Here is a 17,500-nt window from a genome sequence, read left to right as displayed (position 1 = left end):
TCCCTTAAAGCTGGCGGGTCCGTCAACGGCCGTTCCAGGCAGAGGAGAAGGCTTGATTGTGCCAAAGATTCCAGACATCGAATCCTTGCTCCGAGGGGAAATCATCGAAAACGACGGTGAATGTCCGACAGGCACCCGCTGTAAGTTTTTCTCGTTTTCTGTAAGCTTTTTAAGATTCTCAGGAGCTTTAAAGAGCTCCTCTCACTCTAATGTCTTTCGCTCAAATGAATTTCGCGCCTAAGGGGAATGGGCGGGGACTGATTCCGGAGGTGGGCGGTTGTTTCCGCCAAGCAACCTTCTGGTTGAAATGGAGTGTGGATCAAGATGGATCCCTACTCTATATTCTTTTATTTAACCCAATGTTTTTTAAATACGTGTATAATGCTTTATATCCTATGTGTTGTGAATTCCATCCTACAATATCTTCCAAGGAACCCAAAGAAATGTTACCACACCTCCCGCTTTATTTATTCTATAGATTACCTGAACTATTTCATAAACTAAATCTTGTCTTGTTTCTGATGCTATGTTTTTTTATGCTCATCAATGCACTGTTGGACTGCGAGCACACAACTACTTTCCTTGCTTTGTTTTCCTCTATCCAGTTAACTGCCATATAAATTGCTACCAATTCCCCCGTAAAAACAGATAGTTTATCACTGATTATTTTATTTAATACTATGTTTCCTTGTGGGATAACTGCTACAGCTCTTACCTTTATTTTTTTATATAGTTTTTGATGCATCCGTATATATCATATCTCAATCCATTTTTCTATCTGGTAACTATTTAAATTTCTATTCTTTAGTAATTGCATGTTTTCTTTTGGGTTATCAAACATCCACGGTGGTATTGCAGGCATTGGTACTGTAGGACTAACTTTAATATTGTCAATTTTAGCTTTATTACATATGTCTCCTATAATCCACCCAAAACTATTCTTTTTTTGTTTTCTCTTTTTCTTGGCAGATTGGTAGCACTGGACAAGTCGGATATCCTTGCTTGGATCCTTTTAAAGTTGCCCGATAAACTGCTGAGAGTTGATCTCTCCTCTTGTCCAAAGGTTTTTCGTTCATTTTTACTTGTAATACTGGCACTAGGGTTGATGTAGTAGCTCCACAACATAACCTTAAAGCCTGTGACTGGATCCGGTCTATTTTCCCAAGTCATGTTTTTGAAGCAGATTGGTAAATAATGCATCCGTAATCAATAACAGATGGAATTAAAGTTATAAATATATACATGTATTGTTTTCAACGTTAACCTATCAGCCCCCCAATCATTACCCCTCAAAGCCCTCATTATATTTAACACCTTTTTACTTTTTCCCCTATTTTTTTATTTTCCGGAAGGAACACTCCTGAAGGAATAAATAAAGTACTATCTAATCTAATCTAATCAAATCTATTTTGCTGATGTGGGTTGACTAGTTCATATTTTTATCAAACCATATTCCTAAATATTTAAATACTTGTACCTCTTCTATATTTTCACCTTAGAGTTTTTATTTGGAGCTTGTTTGGTACTTTTGTCTTTGTAAAATGTATGACTTTTGTCTTTCCAACAGAGAATCTTAAACCTCAAGCCGTTCCCCAGTCTTGAACATTATTTACCACTTTGTTAGTTTTTTGATTATTTCTTTTGACTCTAAATAATATACTAGTCTTTCATTAATCTTTTTTTTTTTTTTTTTTTTTTCCATTACTTTTCCCCAAATTTATAATTTCCTGCCTCTTCCGGGTCTTACCCTGACTTGCATATTGGAATTGTTACCGCTAATTTTCCCCTCTGCCGGTCATTCTCCTTCTTCATATATCCTGTCATATCATTTCAAGACCACTTCTTTGACGATGCTACCTAAGTTTTTGATCATTTGATAACCCGCTAGGTCTTTCCCCGGTGACGTATTTTTAACCTTTTTCAAAATTCGAACCATTTCATTCAAAGAAAATGTCATATCCATAGTGTTGGTAAAGCTATTATCGTTGTCTTCCATCATTTCCCCAATATTTAAACTCATTGTTTTTTTCTCTCTTTTGTTTTTCCACATTTCTCAAATTATCATTACTGTGCACTTTAACACATTTTTTTGCTAAAGGTTCTGCTGTTTCTTTACCCGTGACTACATCTTCTTTAATAAATGTGGCACATCATCCTCTTTACCCTTCATTCCTATCTTTACGAATCGTTATATATCCTTTTATTATAAAGTTAAATTTTGGCTTCAGCCCTGTTTCTTGAATACAAATTATACGTGGTTTAGTTTTCATATTTTTAATATATCCCTTTAATTCATGTTCGGTTGCTATCAAACTTCTGGCATTCCACCGGACCATTAACAGGGTGTTGGAATGTGGTAACATGACTCCGTCACGTCTACTCTCCGTAGTACAGCCTGCACCCGGTACCAAGATAGTTCTTTCAACAACTTTGATGCTGCTTTGACAATTATTTTGATCTTCTCAGTCTTATTTTTACTTTCATTTTGTATCAAAGCTGAGTTGTGCTCTCTGGTTTATTTTGCAAATGAACCGACAGAACATGATCATGTACAAGACTCGCCTACCCACAATGCACTGCAACCCAACGCTCCTGGTCGGATGTTTTTTTCGGGGTTCATGGAGAGATGCGGTAAAGAGTGGTAGCCAAGACACACGGTCACACACGGTCACACACGGTCACACACGGTCACACTCGGCAATTATTTTGACCTGGGGAGCAGATATAGAGGAAAAAAATGTGTCTGGGGGGCCGGGATATCTGATTTTCAGGTACAAAAAACTTCACAATGACACAAAATAAACACAACAGTTAAACCTCACACTAAAAACAAGACATTGACTTGTACGTTCAAAAGACAGAATAGAACAAGTCAAGACATGCAATGCCATCTACAAAATGTTATGTAAATGTTAGTCATTACACACGCGGCTATGGTTTTGATGTATTTGTTACAGACATGTTTACGTCAAGTAACATCACATGGTTCCATTTGCACCTTTCAACAAATCTGAAAAGGAATATTAAGAAGTAAAACTTATATTTAATCCTACCTCTTCTCCGAGCACACGGTGACTGTACATACGGGTCGAAAAATGTTGACCTAATTCAGCATTTCTCAAAGTGTGGGGAATAGAGACATGACAGGTGGGGCGCGAGGAAAGGGAGGAAATTTTTATTTTTGATTTTTTTTACTATGCTTTCATTTTCTATACACACTGTAAATCACTTTGTGATTCTGTCTGTGAAATCCGCCGTATAAATAAATGTAAATTACTTATTTTTCCTGTAGGCTTTAAATTTCTCGGCAGGAGCGAAAGTTTGACAGACATAGCAACAGTAACTTTTGCAGGCAGGGCTAAGAGGAACAAACTTTCGCGCGGATGGGTAGTAGGCTAATGTGCGGACCACAATTACACAAAATGGATACATTTGCAACTCGCACCTCAAAGGTCTGCGGAGAAACAAAAATATGACGGGTCTAATCAACCAAAAAGTCAACCTAAAAGAAAATATGGCGAAGGGTATCTTGCTCTTGGATTCACGGCAGCGGAGGTGGGGGCAGAGGAGAGACCCCTGTGTGTTCTTTGTCTAAAACGGCTAGCAGCAGACAGCATGAGGCCCAACAAAGTAAAGAGACAACTCGAGACCACACATGATGTCCAATAAATTGTTTTGTTGGGGCGATGGGGGTAGGTGGGCCTTGAGTCTAAAGTGGGGATGACAGAAAAAAAAAAAGTTTGAGAAGCCCTGACCTAATTGTACGGATCTCACTTTAAACGGCAAACCGATCATTTAAATGTTTTCACTTTGAATATGAAACGAGGAGTAAAATGTACAATGTACAATATTATCAATTATTTCACAAGGACATGTTTTAAGGATATTGTACAGTATAATTAAATCTAAAATGAATGTGATCACTTTCAGGATCATTTTATTTTTAGCCAGTAAACAACTGTTATGTACTTTTGAATCGGGTTTTCCCCTTTAAATAACAAAAATTATAGAATTTTACAATATTCATTATTATTAAATATTAAATGTGCCAACTAGTTTTACGGCATACATCATCCCCCCTTTACCCATTTGTTAAAAAGACGAAAGTTGATGCGAACGCCTACGTGCTGTCAGAAAACTAAAAGAAGAAGAATGCCTTTGTGCAATTACTGCTAATAAATCAATCAATAAAATGCATCAGTCAAATAGTACAGGCAACTTCGTTAACATGGAGCCACAGACAATTTCATTCAAAAAGTCCCAATTGCTAACATAATGATACAACAACAAATAAAGGCAAAGAAGGCCTAGTAGGTAATTACAACAACAGACAAAGTATTAAAAATGTCGGTCCAATAACTGCACAGGGATGGGCAGAGCCAAAACATGTGTAGCAAGTAAGCTGGAGACTGTTGACACTGAAATAAGGCTATATGTGGCACAGATACAAGATTTATAAACTCTACTTAAACCCCCACTTAAGAACTTTCAGTTTTGGTTTATATTGGCCGCACCAGTGAACCAAAGCGATGGCGTTTTCCCAAAAGGAAAACCACATTTACCATGAGGACTAGCGCATATAGCGTCAAACTGATGCCACAATGATTCTGTATTACTGAACTTTCCACAGTTTTCTACCACTTATTCCCTTTTGGGGACGTGGGGGTCGCTGGCGCCTATCTCAGCTACAATCGGGTGGAAGGAGGTGTACACCCTGGACAAGTCGCCCCCTCATTGCAGGGTCAACATAGACGGACAACATTCACACCAACCTACATATTTTACTCAAACCTTATATTTGCAGTTTGAAGTCACTGCATTGTTTTTTCCTTGTACAGTTCTTTTGAGTTTGTTGCGTGGTTGGTCAGTGTGGAACTGCGAAGTATCGCGCTGGTGGGTATTTATTGCTACCACACAAATTTCCAGTAGCTAAAATTTGTATTATTATTCTGATTTGAGCATTGAAAGTCACTTACTAGTTTAGCAGGAACAGATCCAAAGCAGCATTGGTCTAAAATCTCTTGTCTTTTGACCTCACGCAAGTTAGTGAAAGTCGTGCCATTGTTGATCCTTGATTGTCCCTCCCTTTTTTTTTTTTTTTGAAAACCCGATTCAAAAGTACATAACAGTTGTTTACTGGCTAAAAATAAAATGATCCTGAAAGTGATCACATTCATTTTAGATTTAATTATACTGTACAATATCCTTAAAACATGTCCTTGTGAAATAATTGATAATATTGTACATTGTACATTTTACTCCTCGTTTCATATTCAAAGTGAAAACATTTAAATGATCGGTTTGCCGTTTAAAGTGAGATCCGTACAATTAGGTCAGGGCTTTTCAAACTTTTTTTTTTTCTGTCATCCCCACTTTAGACTCAAGGCCCACCTACCCCCATCGCCCCAACAAAACAATTTATTGGACATCATGTGTGGTCTCGAGTTGTCTCTTTACTTTGTTGGGCCTCATGCTGTCTGCTGCTAGCCGTTTTAGACAAAGAACACACAGGGGTCTCTCCTCTGCCCCCACCTCCGCTGCCGTGAATCCAAGAGCAAGATACCCTTCGCCATATTTTCTTTTAGGTTGACTTTTTGGTTGATTAGACCCGTCATATTTTTGTTTCTCCGCAGACCTTTGAGGTGCGAGTTGCAAATGTATCCATTTTGTGTAATTGTGGTCCGCACATTAGCCTGCTACCCATCCGCGCGAAAGTTTGTTCCTCTTAGCCCTGCCTGCAAAAGTTACTGTTGCTATGTCTGTCAAACTTTCGCTCCTGCCGAGAAATTTAAAGCCTACAGGAAAAATAAGTAATTTACATTTATTTATACGGCGGATTTCACAGACAGAATCACAAAGTGATTTACAGTGTGTATAGAAAATGAAAGCATAGTAAAAAAAATCAAAAATAAAAATTTCCTCCCTTTCCTCGCGCCCCACCTGTCATGTCTCTATTCCCCACACTTTGAGAAATGCTGAATTAGGTCAACATTTTTCGACCCGTATGTACAGTCACCGTGTGCTCGGAGAAGAGGTAGGATTAAATATAAGTTTTACTTCTTAATATTCCTTTTCAGATTTGTTGAAAGGTGCAAATGGAACCATGTGATGTTACTTGACGTAAACATGTCTGTAACAAATACATCAAAACCATAGCCGCGTGTGTAATGACTAACATTTACATAACATTTTGTAGATGGCATTGCATGTCTTGACTTGTTCTATTCTGTCTTTTGAACGTACAAGTCAATGTCTTGTTTTTAGTGTGAGGTTTAACTGTTGTGTTTATTTTGTGTCATTGTGAAGTTTTTTGTACCTGAAAATCAGATATCCCGGCCCCCCAGACACATTTTTTTCCTCTATATCTGCTCCCCAGGTCAAAATAATTGCCGAGTGTGACCGTGTGTGACCGTGTGTGACCGTGTGTGACCGTGTGTCTTGGCTACCACTCTTTACCGCATCTCTCCATGAACCCCGAAAAAAACATCCGACCAGGAGCGTTGGGTTGCAGTGCATTGTGGGTAGGCGAGTCTTGTACATGATCATGTTCTGTCGGTTCATTTGCAAAATAAACCAGAGAGCACAACTCAGCTTTGATACAAAATGAAAGTAAAAATAAGACTGAGAAGATCAAAATAATTGTCAAAGCAGCATCAAAGTTGTTGAAAGAACTATCTTGGTACCGGGTGCAAGCTGTACTACGGAGAGTAGACGTGACGGAGTCATGTTACCACATTCCAACACCCTGTTAATGGTCCGGTGGAATGCCAGAAGTTTGATAGCAACCGAACATGAATTAAAGGGATATATTAAAAATATGAAAACTAAACCACGTATAATTTGTATTCAAGAAACAGGGCTGAAGCCAAAATTTAACTTTATAATAAAAGGATATATAACGATTCGTAAAGATAGGAATGAAGGGTAAAGAGGATGATGTGCCACATTTATTAAAGAAGATGTAGTCACGGGTAAAGAAACAGCAGAACCTTTAGCAAAAAAATGTGTTAAAGTGCACAGTAATGATAATTTGAGAAATGTGGAAAAACAAAAGAGAGAAAAAAACAATGAGTTTAAATATTGGGGAAATGATGGAAGACAACGATAATAGCTTTACCAACACTATGGATATGACATTTTCTTTGAATGAAATGGTTCGAATTTTGAAAAAGGTTAAAAATACGTCACCGGGGAAAGACCTAGCGGGTTATCAAATGATCAAAAACTTAGGTAGCATCGTCAAAGAAGTGGTCTTGAAATGATATGACAGGATATATGAAGAAGGAGAATGACCGGCAGAGGGGAAAATTAGCGGTAACAATTCCAATATGCAAGTCAGGGTAAGACCCGGAAGAGGCAGGAAATTATAAATTTGGGGAAAAGTAATGGAAAAAAAAAAAAAAAAAAAAAGATTAATGAAAGACTAGTATATTATTTAGAGTCAAAAGAAATAATCAAAAAACTAACAAAGTGGTAAATAATGTTCAAGACTGGGGAACGGCTTGAGGTTTAAGATTCTCTGTTGGAAAGACAAAAGTCATACATTTTACAAAGACAAAAGTACCAAACAAGCTCCAAATAAAAACTCTAAGGTGAAAATATAGAAGAGGTACAAGTATTTAAATATTTAGGAATATGGTTTGATAAAAATATGAACTAGTCAACCCACATCAGCAAAATAGATTTGATTAGATTAGATTAGATAGTACTTTATTTATTCCTTCAGGAGTGTTCCTTCCGGAAAATAAAAAAATAGGGGAAAAAGTAAAAAGGTGTTAAATATAATGAGGGCTTTGAGGGGTAATGATTGGGGGGCTGATAGGTTAACGTTGAAAACAATACATGTATATATTTATAACTTTAATTCCATCTGTTATTGATTACGGATGCATTATTTACCAATCTGCTTCAAAAACATGACTTGGGAAAATAGACCGGATCCAGTCACAGGCTTTAAGGTTATGTTGTGGAGCTACTACATCAACCCTAGTGCCAGTATTACAAGTAAAAATGAACGAAAAACCTTTGGACAAGAGGAGAGATCAACTCTCAGCAGTTTATCGGGCAACTTTAAAAGGATCCAAGCAAGGATATCCGACTTGTCCAGTGCTACCAATCTGCCAAGAAAAAGAGAAAACAAAAAAAGAATAGTTTTGGGTGGATTATAGGAGACATATGTAATAAAGCTAAAATTGACAATATTAAAGTTAGTCCTACAGTACCAATGCCTGCAATACCACCGTGGATGTTTGATAACCCAAAAGAAAACATGCAATTACTAAAGAATAGAAATTTAAATAGTTACCAGATAGAAAAATGGATTGAGATATGATATATACGGATGCATCAAAAACTATATAAAAAAATAAAGGTAAGAGCTGTAGCAGTTATCCCACAAGGAAACATAGTATTAAATAAAATAATCAGTGATAAACTATCTGTTTTTACGGGGGAATTGGTAGCAATTTATATGGCAGTTAACTGGATAGAGGAAAACAAAGCAAGGAAAGTAGTTGTGTGCTCGCAGTCCAACAGTGCATTGATGAGCATAAAAAAACATAGCATCAGAAACAAGACAAGATTTAGTTTATGAAATAGTTCAGGTAATCTATAGAATAAATAAAGCGGGAGGTGTGGTAACATTTCTTTGGGTTCCTTGGAAGATATTGTAGGATGGAATTCACAACACATAGGATATAAAGCATTATACACGTATTTAAAAAACATTGGGTTAAATAAAAGAATATAGAGTAGGGATCCATCTTGATCCACACTCCATTTCAACCAGAAGGTTGCTTGGCGGAAACAACCGCCCACCTCCGGAATCAGTCCCCGCCCATTCCCCTTAGGCGCGAAATTCATTTGAGCGAAAGACATTAGAGTGAGAGGAGCTCTTTAAAGCTCCTGAGAATCTTAAAAAGCTTACAGAAAACGAGAAAAACTTACAGCGGGTGCCTGTCGGACATTCACCGTCGTTTTCGATGATTTCCCCTCGGAGCAAGGATTCGATGTCTGGAGTCTTTGGCACAATCAAGCCTTCTCCTCTGCCTGGAACGGCCGTTGACGGACCCGCCAGCTTTAAGGGAGACGAGCGAGCCGGAGATGTAAGTAAATATATGTATATATGTATCGTATACCGCATGTTTTTTTTCTTGTAAAATGAGAATCATTTGACTCACCAGACTGCGATTGTGTTAAAACGATCGCGCTAGGATCTTACGGCAAATCCTCTATAAAACAAAATAATGAATACACACAATATTAAATAATTCGAAGGTTTAAACACACCTCGATAATCATCTTCCAACTTTGTAAGACCGTTTAAGCAAAGTTCATCGTCTTTCACTTCGTCGTCATCGGCTGGTAAAAAAAGAAGTATTACAACGTCGTACAAGTGCAATGCTTTTAACGTTTAAATGCTTAAATGGAGTTAAACCAATGTCTAATAACATGGTAAAGCAGAGGTAATGGTGTGTGTGTGTGTGTGTGTGTGTGTGTGTGTGTGTGTGTGTGCGTGTGTGTGTGTGCGTGCGTGCGTGCGTGCGTGTGTGCGTGCGTGCGTGTCCTGTTGTTTCAGACGATCGTAAACATTTAAACTGTCAGATGGGTGGCCAGTTGCTATTCATACGACATTCTCAAGCTTCCATAAAAACTGAACCCTCCTTTGTACCCCAAACTGACCTGTTGATTCAAACGACCGTAAAGACCAGTTGCTACGTGACACTGTGTTCTGCGATAGTTTTTTCCATCTGTTTAAATATGTTTTCGTGAGGTATGGAAGTTGTTTCAGTGCGTACGAATGTGTGTGTGTGTGTGTGTGTGTGTGTGTGTGTGTGTGTGTGTGCGTGTGTGCGTGTGTGTGTGTGTGTGTGTGTGTGTGTGTGTGCGTGTGTGTGTGTGTGTGAAGTGTGTGTGTGTGTGTGTGCGTGCGTGTGTGTGCGTGTGTGTGCGTGTCCACCAAAAACTTCCCAATCCACGATAGATAACGATGAAAATATCGAGAAAGGGCTTCCGTCTCTTCTTTCTTTTAGCTGAAATAAGCAGATATCACCCATTTCGTATCTGAATACAAATCCAAAAGATCCCTCCATCCCTAACCCTTCCAAGTCCCATTTCTCACGCAAAGACTCGGTCGGCGGCATCTGAATACGATTTAGAAACACTCGACTTTTTTGCGGAGCGTCAATGTAAGTTTTATTATTTTTATAAATCGACACAGGCGTTTCACTAATCATGACCGAATCGAACAAAGTCTTTACGCTAACGTATAAAGCTCCAAATAATGACTAAGCCTTACACCGCCCTTTTGTACCCCTCCTCTGCGTGTGTGTGTGTGTGTGTGTCTGTGTGTGTGTGTGTGTGTGTGTGCGTGTGTGCGTGTGTGTGCGTGTGTGTGCGTGTGTGCGTGTCCACCAAAAACTTCCCAATCCACGGTAGATAACGATGAAAATATCGAGAAAGGGCTTCCGTCTCTTCTTTCTTTTAGCTGAAATAAGCAGATATCACCCATTTCGTATCTGAATACAAATCCAAAAGATCCCTCCATCCCGTACGCTTCCAAGTCCCATTTCTCACGCAAAGACTCGGTCGGCGGCATCTGAATACGATTTAGAAACACTCGACTTTTTTGCGGAGCGTCAATGTAAGTTTTATTATTTTTATAAATCGACACAGGCGTTTCACTAATCATGACCGAATCGAACAAAGTCTTTACGCTAACGTATAAAGCTCCAAATAATGACTAAGCCTTACACCGCCCTTTTGTACCCCTCCTCTACGTGTGTGTGTGTGTGTGTGTGTGTGTGTGTGTGTGTGTGTGTGTGTGTGTGTGTGTGTGTGTGTGTGTGTGCGTGTGTGTCCACATCTCCACACGTAACATTCCCAGCCATCAATACATCGAAATCTGGAAGTTGTTTCAAACGATCGTAAACATTTAAACTATCAAATATATGGTCACATGCTGCTCAGATGACATTGCTTTCTTAAAAAAACTGAACCCTCCTTTGTTCCCTGTCAGGTCTTAACTCCACCCTCTTCCTGGTTTAACCACTCCCACCGCAGGTCTTAACTCTGCCCTCTTTCTGTTTAAAACTCCACCCTCTTCCTGGTTTAACCACTCCCACCGCAGGTCTTAACTCCACCCTCTTCCGGGTAAGCCACACCCACTTGACCTTGACATTTGAACCTGACCTTTGACTTTGACCTTTGATTTTGACCTTTAACCTTGACCCCCTCATAAATCATTAACCTTTGAACTTGACCCCTCATAAATAATTGACCTTTGACCTTGAGGGTCATAAATCATTGATTTATGGGGGGTCATAAATCACTTTTGACTAAAGGTAGGGACTTAAATTCTCTCCTATGGGTTAGGAATGGGATGGTACATCAAGTTCATATGTGAGTCAAGGCAGGTTGCCAAATACTTTCGTACGTTTTTAAGTTGTTCATTAAAGGCTCCCTCTAATGCTGACAAAATGTGACACATTTAACTTAGTTCTGGCCCTAAAAATGATGTGTACTGGTAAAATTACTCCAATATAGACACAGTACTGATTTAGGGCTTGTTTTCCGATTAATTTTGGAACGTCCAGTTTTAGCTCCAAAATGTGCGTGTACCTGGTGACTGGAGGTAATTTTCCTATTTCGTAGAATGTGTTTGGTTTTCATATTCATCCTGCCTCACAATTTGTCATAGACATGCTGAAGATTAGCATTAATGATGTTACCTGATTTTGCGATTTAAATACATCCAAATTTGGTAATTAAAACTAAAATTAAGATGCACCACATAATCAAACAGCTGGTGTGCAATAAATACAATACTTACAGAATAAACACTTTGTAACAAAAGAAAACTGGCACATTCAACTTAATGGCCAAGACTACTTCCTGGCTATGGCAAAACCCGGTAGTCTATACATTACTGCTTTCTAATGTCTTGGAAATGCAAATGCATACAAAGTCTACTATATAATACAGTTAAGTACAATACTTATAAATAAGAAAAGTAATTTTTAGTATACAAGACAGCTGGACAGCACAGCTTAGTCTTAAATGTTAAAGGAGCCATATGTAATCATTTCATGTCAAGTCATCATTAAATGGCCCCGATATGTAAAAATCATGTTCTTTTTTAATACCTCTATAACTGATAACAGTAGTTCAGCCGGGATATGCTCATTTCAAAATTAAGATTTACAGCCCCAAAATGTTGTTGTTTTCATGTCAATGCCCCGCCCTCCACCGTTTGAGCAATTAGAAAGTCTGTGAGTGTGTCACATCCAGGTTGCCAGTTACACACCACCATCTTCGTCGAGCTACTGCCACTGGTAAAGTTACTAAACATGTCAGACCTGAGTAAATCTAAAAGGCCTTGTTACGATTCTCAACTTATTCATGAAAAAGCCTGAAACAAAACAAAGATTTGTATCGGGGATGCCTTTGAAAGATGGAAAAATTGGACCTGGTGTGTGAATGTGAGTGTGAATGTTGTCTGTCTATCTGTGTTGGCCCTGCGATGAGGTGGCCACTTGTCCAGGGTGTACACCGCCTTCTACCCGAATGCAACTGAGATAGGCTCCAGCACCTGCCTCGCCCACCTGGTTCCTGTTTGCTGTCTCCAGTTTGCCTGTTTCCTGGTTCCTGGTTCGTGTTTTCCCTGCATTTTTTGGACACTAAAATCATGTCTTCCTGCAACAAGCCTGCCATCTCTGCATCTTGGGATTCGTCATCAACACTACCTGACAGAACTGTATTGATCCAAATGTAAAAGGGACCCATCTCTATGTTCTCGGTGACACACACTTCATATGCCACAGTCGTGGACAAAGTCAGCTCATTTGCATTAAAGCTACGGACGCACAAAACAACATGTTCCCAGTACGGATGATTCAAAACACTTTTTAAATCACAGCATCGGTGTAAAATATTACAATAGAATCTACAAATAAAATGAAATATACCACAGCTACTAACTACTAACTGCCAATATTATCGGCCGATAAATGCTTTAAAATGTAATATCGGAAATTATCGACATCGGTTTCAAAATTCCTACTGGGAGACTTCAACGCTCACGTTGGCAACAACAGTGAAACCTGGAGAGGCGTGATTGGGAAGAGTGGCCGCCCGGACCTGAACCCGAGTGGTGTTTTGTTATTGGACTTTTGTGCTCGTCACAGTTTGTCCATAACAAACACCATGTTCAAACATAAGGGTGTCCATATGTGCACTTGGCACCAGGACACCCTAAGCCGCAGTTCAATGATCGACTTTGTAGTTGTGTCATCGGATTTGCGGCCTTAAGTTTTGGACACTCGGGTGAAGAGAGGGGCGGAGCTTTCTACCGATCACCACCAGGTGGTGAGTTGGCTGCGATGGTGGGGGAGGATGCCGGACAGACCTGGGAGGCCCAACCGCATTGTGAGGGTCTGCTGGGAACGTCTGGCAGGGTCTCCTGTCAGACAAAGTTTCAATTCCCACCTCCGGAAGAACTTTGAACATGTCACGAGGGAGGTGCTGGACATTGAGTCCGAGTGGACCATGTTCCGCACCTCTATTGTCGAGGCGGCAGATCGGAGCTGTGGCCGCAAGGTAGTTGGTGCCTGTCGGGACGGCAATCCTAAAACCCCTTGGTGGACACCAGCGGTGAGGGATGCCGTCAAGCTGAAGAAGGAGTCCTATCGGGTCCTTTTGGCTCATAGGACTCCGGAGGCAGTGGACAGGTACCGACAGGCCAAGTGGTGTGCAGCTTCAGCGGTCGCGGAGGCAAAAACTCAGACATGGGAGGAGTTCGGGGAAGCCATGGAAAACGACTTCCGGACGGCTTCAAAGCGATTCTGGACCACCGTCTGCGGCCTCAGGAAGGGGAAGCAGTGCACTATCAACACCGTGTATGGTGCGGATAGTGTTCTGCTGACCTCAACTGCGGATGTTGTGGATAGGTGGAAGGAATACTTCGAAGACCTCCTCAATCCCGCCAACACGTCTTCCTATGAGGAAGCAGTGCCTGGAGAATCTGTGGTGGACTCTCCTATTTTGGGGGCTGAGGTCGCTGAGGTAGTTAAAAAGCTCCTCGGTGGCAAGGCCCCAAGGGTGGAGGAGATCCGCCCGGAGTTCCTTAAGGCTCTGGATGCTGTGGGGCTGTCTTGGTTGACAAGACTTTGCAGCATCGCGTGGACATCGGGGGCGGTACCTCTGGATTAGCAGACCGGGGTGGTGGTTCCTCTCTTTAAGAAGGGGGACCAGAGGGTGTGTTCCAACTATCGTGAATGCACAGTGTGGTTTTCGTCCTGGTCGTGGAACTGTGGACCAGCTCTATACTCTCGGCAGGGTTCTTGAGGGTGCATGGGAGTTTGCCCAACCAGTCTACATGTGCTTTGTGGACTTGGAGAAGGCATTCGACCGTGTCCCTCGGGAAGTCCTGTGGGGAGTGCTCAGAGAGTATGGGGTATCGGATTGTCTTATTGTGGCGGTCCGCGCCCTGTACGATCAGTGCCAGAGCTTGGTCCGCATTGCCGGCAGTAAGTCGAACACATTTCCAGTGAGGGTCGAACTCCTTAGTCACCGATTCTGTTCATAACTTTTATGGATAGAATTTCTAGGCGCAGCCAAGGCGTTGAGGGGTTCCGGTTTGGTAACCACAGGATTAGGTCTCTGCTTTTTGCAGATGATGTGGTCCTGATGGCTTCATCTGACCGGGATCTTCAGCTCTCGCTGGATCGGTTCGCAGCCGAGTGTGAAGCGACCGGAATGAGAATCAGCACCTCCAAGTCCAAGTCCATGGTTCTCGCCCGGAAAAGGGTGAAATGCCATCTCCGAGTTGGGGAGGAGACCCTGCCCCAAGTGGAGGAGTTCAAGTACCTAGGAGTCTTGTTCACGAATGAGGGAAGAGTGGATCGTGAGAACGACAGGCGGATCAGTGCGGCGTCTTCAATAATGCAGACGTTGTACCGATCCGTTGTGGTGAAGAAGGAGCTGAGCCGGAAGGCAAAGCTCTCAATTTACCGGTCGATCTACGTTCCCATCCTCACCTATGGTCATGAGCTTTGGGTCATGACCGAAAGGATAAGATCACGGGTACAAGCGGCAGAAATGAGTTTCCTCCGCCGTGTGGCGGGGCTCTCCTTTAGAGATAGGGTGAGAAGCTCTGCCATCCGGGAGGAACTCAAAGTAAAGCCGCTGCTCCTTCACATCGAGAGGAGCCAGATGAGGTGGTTCGAGCATCTGGTCAGGATGCCACCCGAACGCCTCCCTAGGGAGGTGTTTAGGGCACGTCCAACCGGTAGGAGGCCACGGGGAAGACCCAGGACACGTTGGGAAGACTATGTCTCCCGGCTGGCCTGGGAACGCCTCGGGATCCCCCGGGAAGAGCTAGACAAAGTGACTGGGGAGAGGGAAGTCTAGGTCTCCCTGCTTAGGCTGTTGCCCCCGCGACCCGACCTCGGATAAGCAGAAGATGATGGATGGATGGATGGTTTCAAAATTATCGGTATTAGTTTCAAAAAATAAAATGTATGACTTTTTAAAATGCGGCTGTGTACACAGACGTAGGAAGAAGTTTAAAACTCCAATGAACCTTAAAGGCACTGCCTTTGCGTGCCGGCCCAATCACATAATATCTACGGCTTTACACACACACAAGTGAATGTTGCATACTTGGTCAATAGCCATACAGGTCACACTGAGGGTGGCCGTATAAACAACTTTAACATTGTTACAAATATGCGCCACACTGTGAACCCACACCAAAGAAATCAAATCAAATCAATCAACTTTATTTATAAAGCACATTTAAAATTTACCACAGGGGTAGCCAAAGTGCTGTACAATGGGCAGGTTAAAAGATAATACGAAAACCGAGCAAACAACACAACACAAACAGAACATGATAAAAAAAAACAAAAAAAAACATAAAAACAGGTTCACAGAAGGTGTTTAATGGGGCGCCATTGCAGGATGGATATCACTCAGTGTTAAAAGCCAAGGAATAAAAGTAGGTTTTTAAAAGAGATTTGAAAACAGGAAGAGAGGAGGCTTGCCTAACACCCAGAGGTAGGTCGTTCCAGAGCTTGGGAGCAGCAACGGCGAAAGCTCTGTCACCTCTAATATTCAGCCTTGTGTCAGGGACTGTCAGTAGCAGCTGATCGGCTGATGTTAGGGATCGAGTGGGGCAGTAAGGCTGAAGGCGGTCGGAGAGATATGTTGGTGCGAGGTTGTTTAGACATTTAAAAACAAATAGAAGGAGTAGAAAATTGACTAGATAACGCACAGGCAGCCAGTGAAGGGACGCTAATATAGGGGTGATGTGCAACAATGACAAACACATTTTGGGAGATCATCCACACCGTGACACAACATAAACACAACAGAACAAATACCCAGAATCTCTTGCAGCACTAACTCTTCCGGGACACTACAATATACACCCCCAGCTAACCCCTACCCCCGCACCCCCACCTCATCCCCGACCACCTCTCTTAGGGAGAGCATGTCTCAAATTCCAAGATACTGTTTTGAGGCATGTTAAAAAAAACCAATGAACTTTGTGACTTCAATAATAAATATGGCAGTGCCATGTTGGCATTTTTTTCCATAACTTGAGTTGATTTATTTTGGAAAACCTTGTTACATCGTTTATTGCGTCCAGCGGGGCATCCCAACAAAATTAGGCATAATATTGTGTTAATTCCACGACTGTATGTATCGGTATTGGTTGATATCGGTATCGGTAATTAAGGGTTGGACAATATTGGAATATCGGATATCGGCAAAAAAGCCATTATCGGACATCTACACTACTAACACATTTTACTACTAACACATTTTACTGTATGAACTACTGTAACTGAAAGAAACATACATGATTTTTCTAATGCTTGAAGGTGTACACAACACTAGCCTTTTGCTAAATCCATATCCTAGCCCAAAATAGATGAATCATAGCCAACATTAGTCACAACCACTCGTCACACTGTTGTCGCCACAAAGAGGCTACACAGTACGTGCAAAGGAGCTACAACTAATCATCCGCCCTTTATTCCATTGTTCCATAAACCAATTGCTTCTCTCCTGCAGCTGTTGGCTTTACATTTCTCCTATGATGTTCTCCTGCACTGATGTTGTTCAAATTGAATTTTCCAGGTCCGTCCATTTAATATCTTGTCATCCCTTCGGCCTCCCTGCTTTCACCCGCGTGTACAGATTTCCCTGCTGACTGCTTTAAAGTGACCAACACAAGTTGTAATCTTCTCTTTCTTGCCAAAAAAACCCTGACGTTCCCACGCACGAGTTCCCTGTCCATCATCCATACGGTCACCTGGCGCCAAGCCGGCTCTTGCAGACGCCGTCAAGCTTTAAGTAGCGATCAAGATGTAAGGAGACGGAGGAGTATTTGGCCCATTCCACAGTTGCATCTGTGTTACCATGGCGACACTGATAAGGTGACTCATGACTATTCATCAATAGCCGTGCCTGATTGTACGGCCCCCCCAAGAGT

The 17,500-nt window shown here is 41.4% G+C and overlaps 1 protein-coding gene across 1 annotated transcript in view; it reads right to left on the bottom strand.

Annotated features, from left to right (window-relative positions):
• LOC133568270 (cAMP-specific 3',5'-cyclic phosphodiesterase 4D) overlaps window positions 1-17,500 on the bottom strand; it is a 128,795-nt gene that overhangs the window by 40,667 nt on the left and 70,628 nt on the right. The window lies entirely within an intron of this gene.

Source organism: Nerophis ophidion, linkage group LG01 (assembly GCF_033978795.1).
Source record: "Nerophis ophidion isolate RoL-2023_Sa linkage group LG01, RoL_Noph_v1.0, whole genome shotgun sequence".
Classification (NCBI taxonomy): Eukaryota; Metazoa; Chordata; class Actinopteri; order Syngnathiformes; family Syngnathidae; genus Nerophis; species Nerophis ophidion.
Note: the sequence above shows the minus strand (reverse complement) of the source record. Positions and strands in the feature narration are given on the sequence as shown.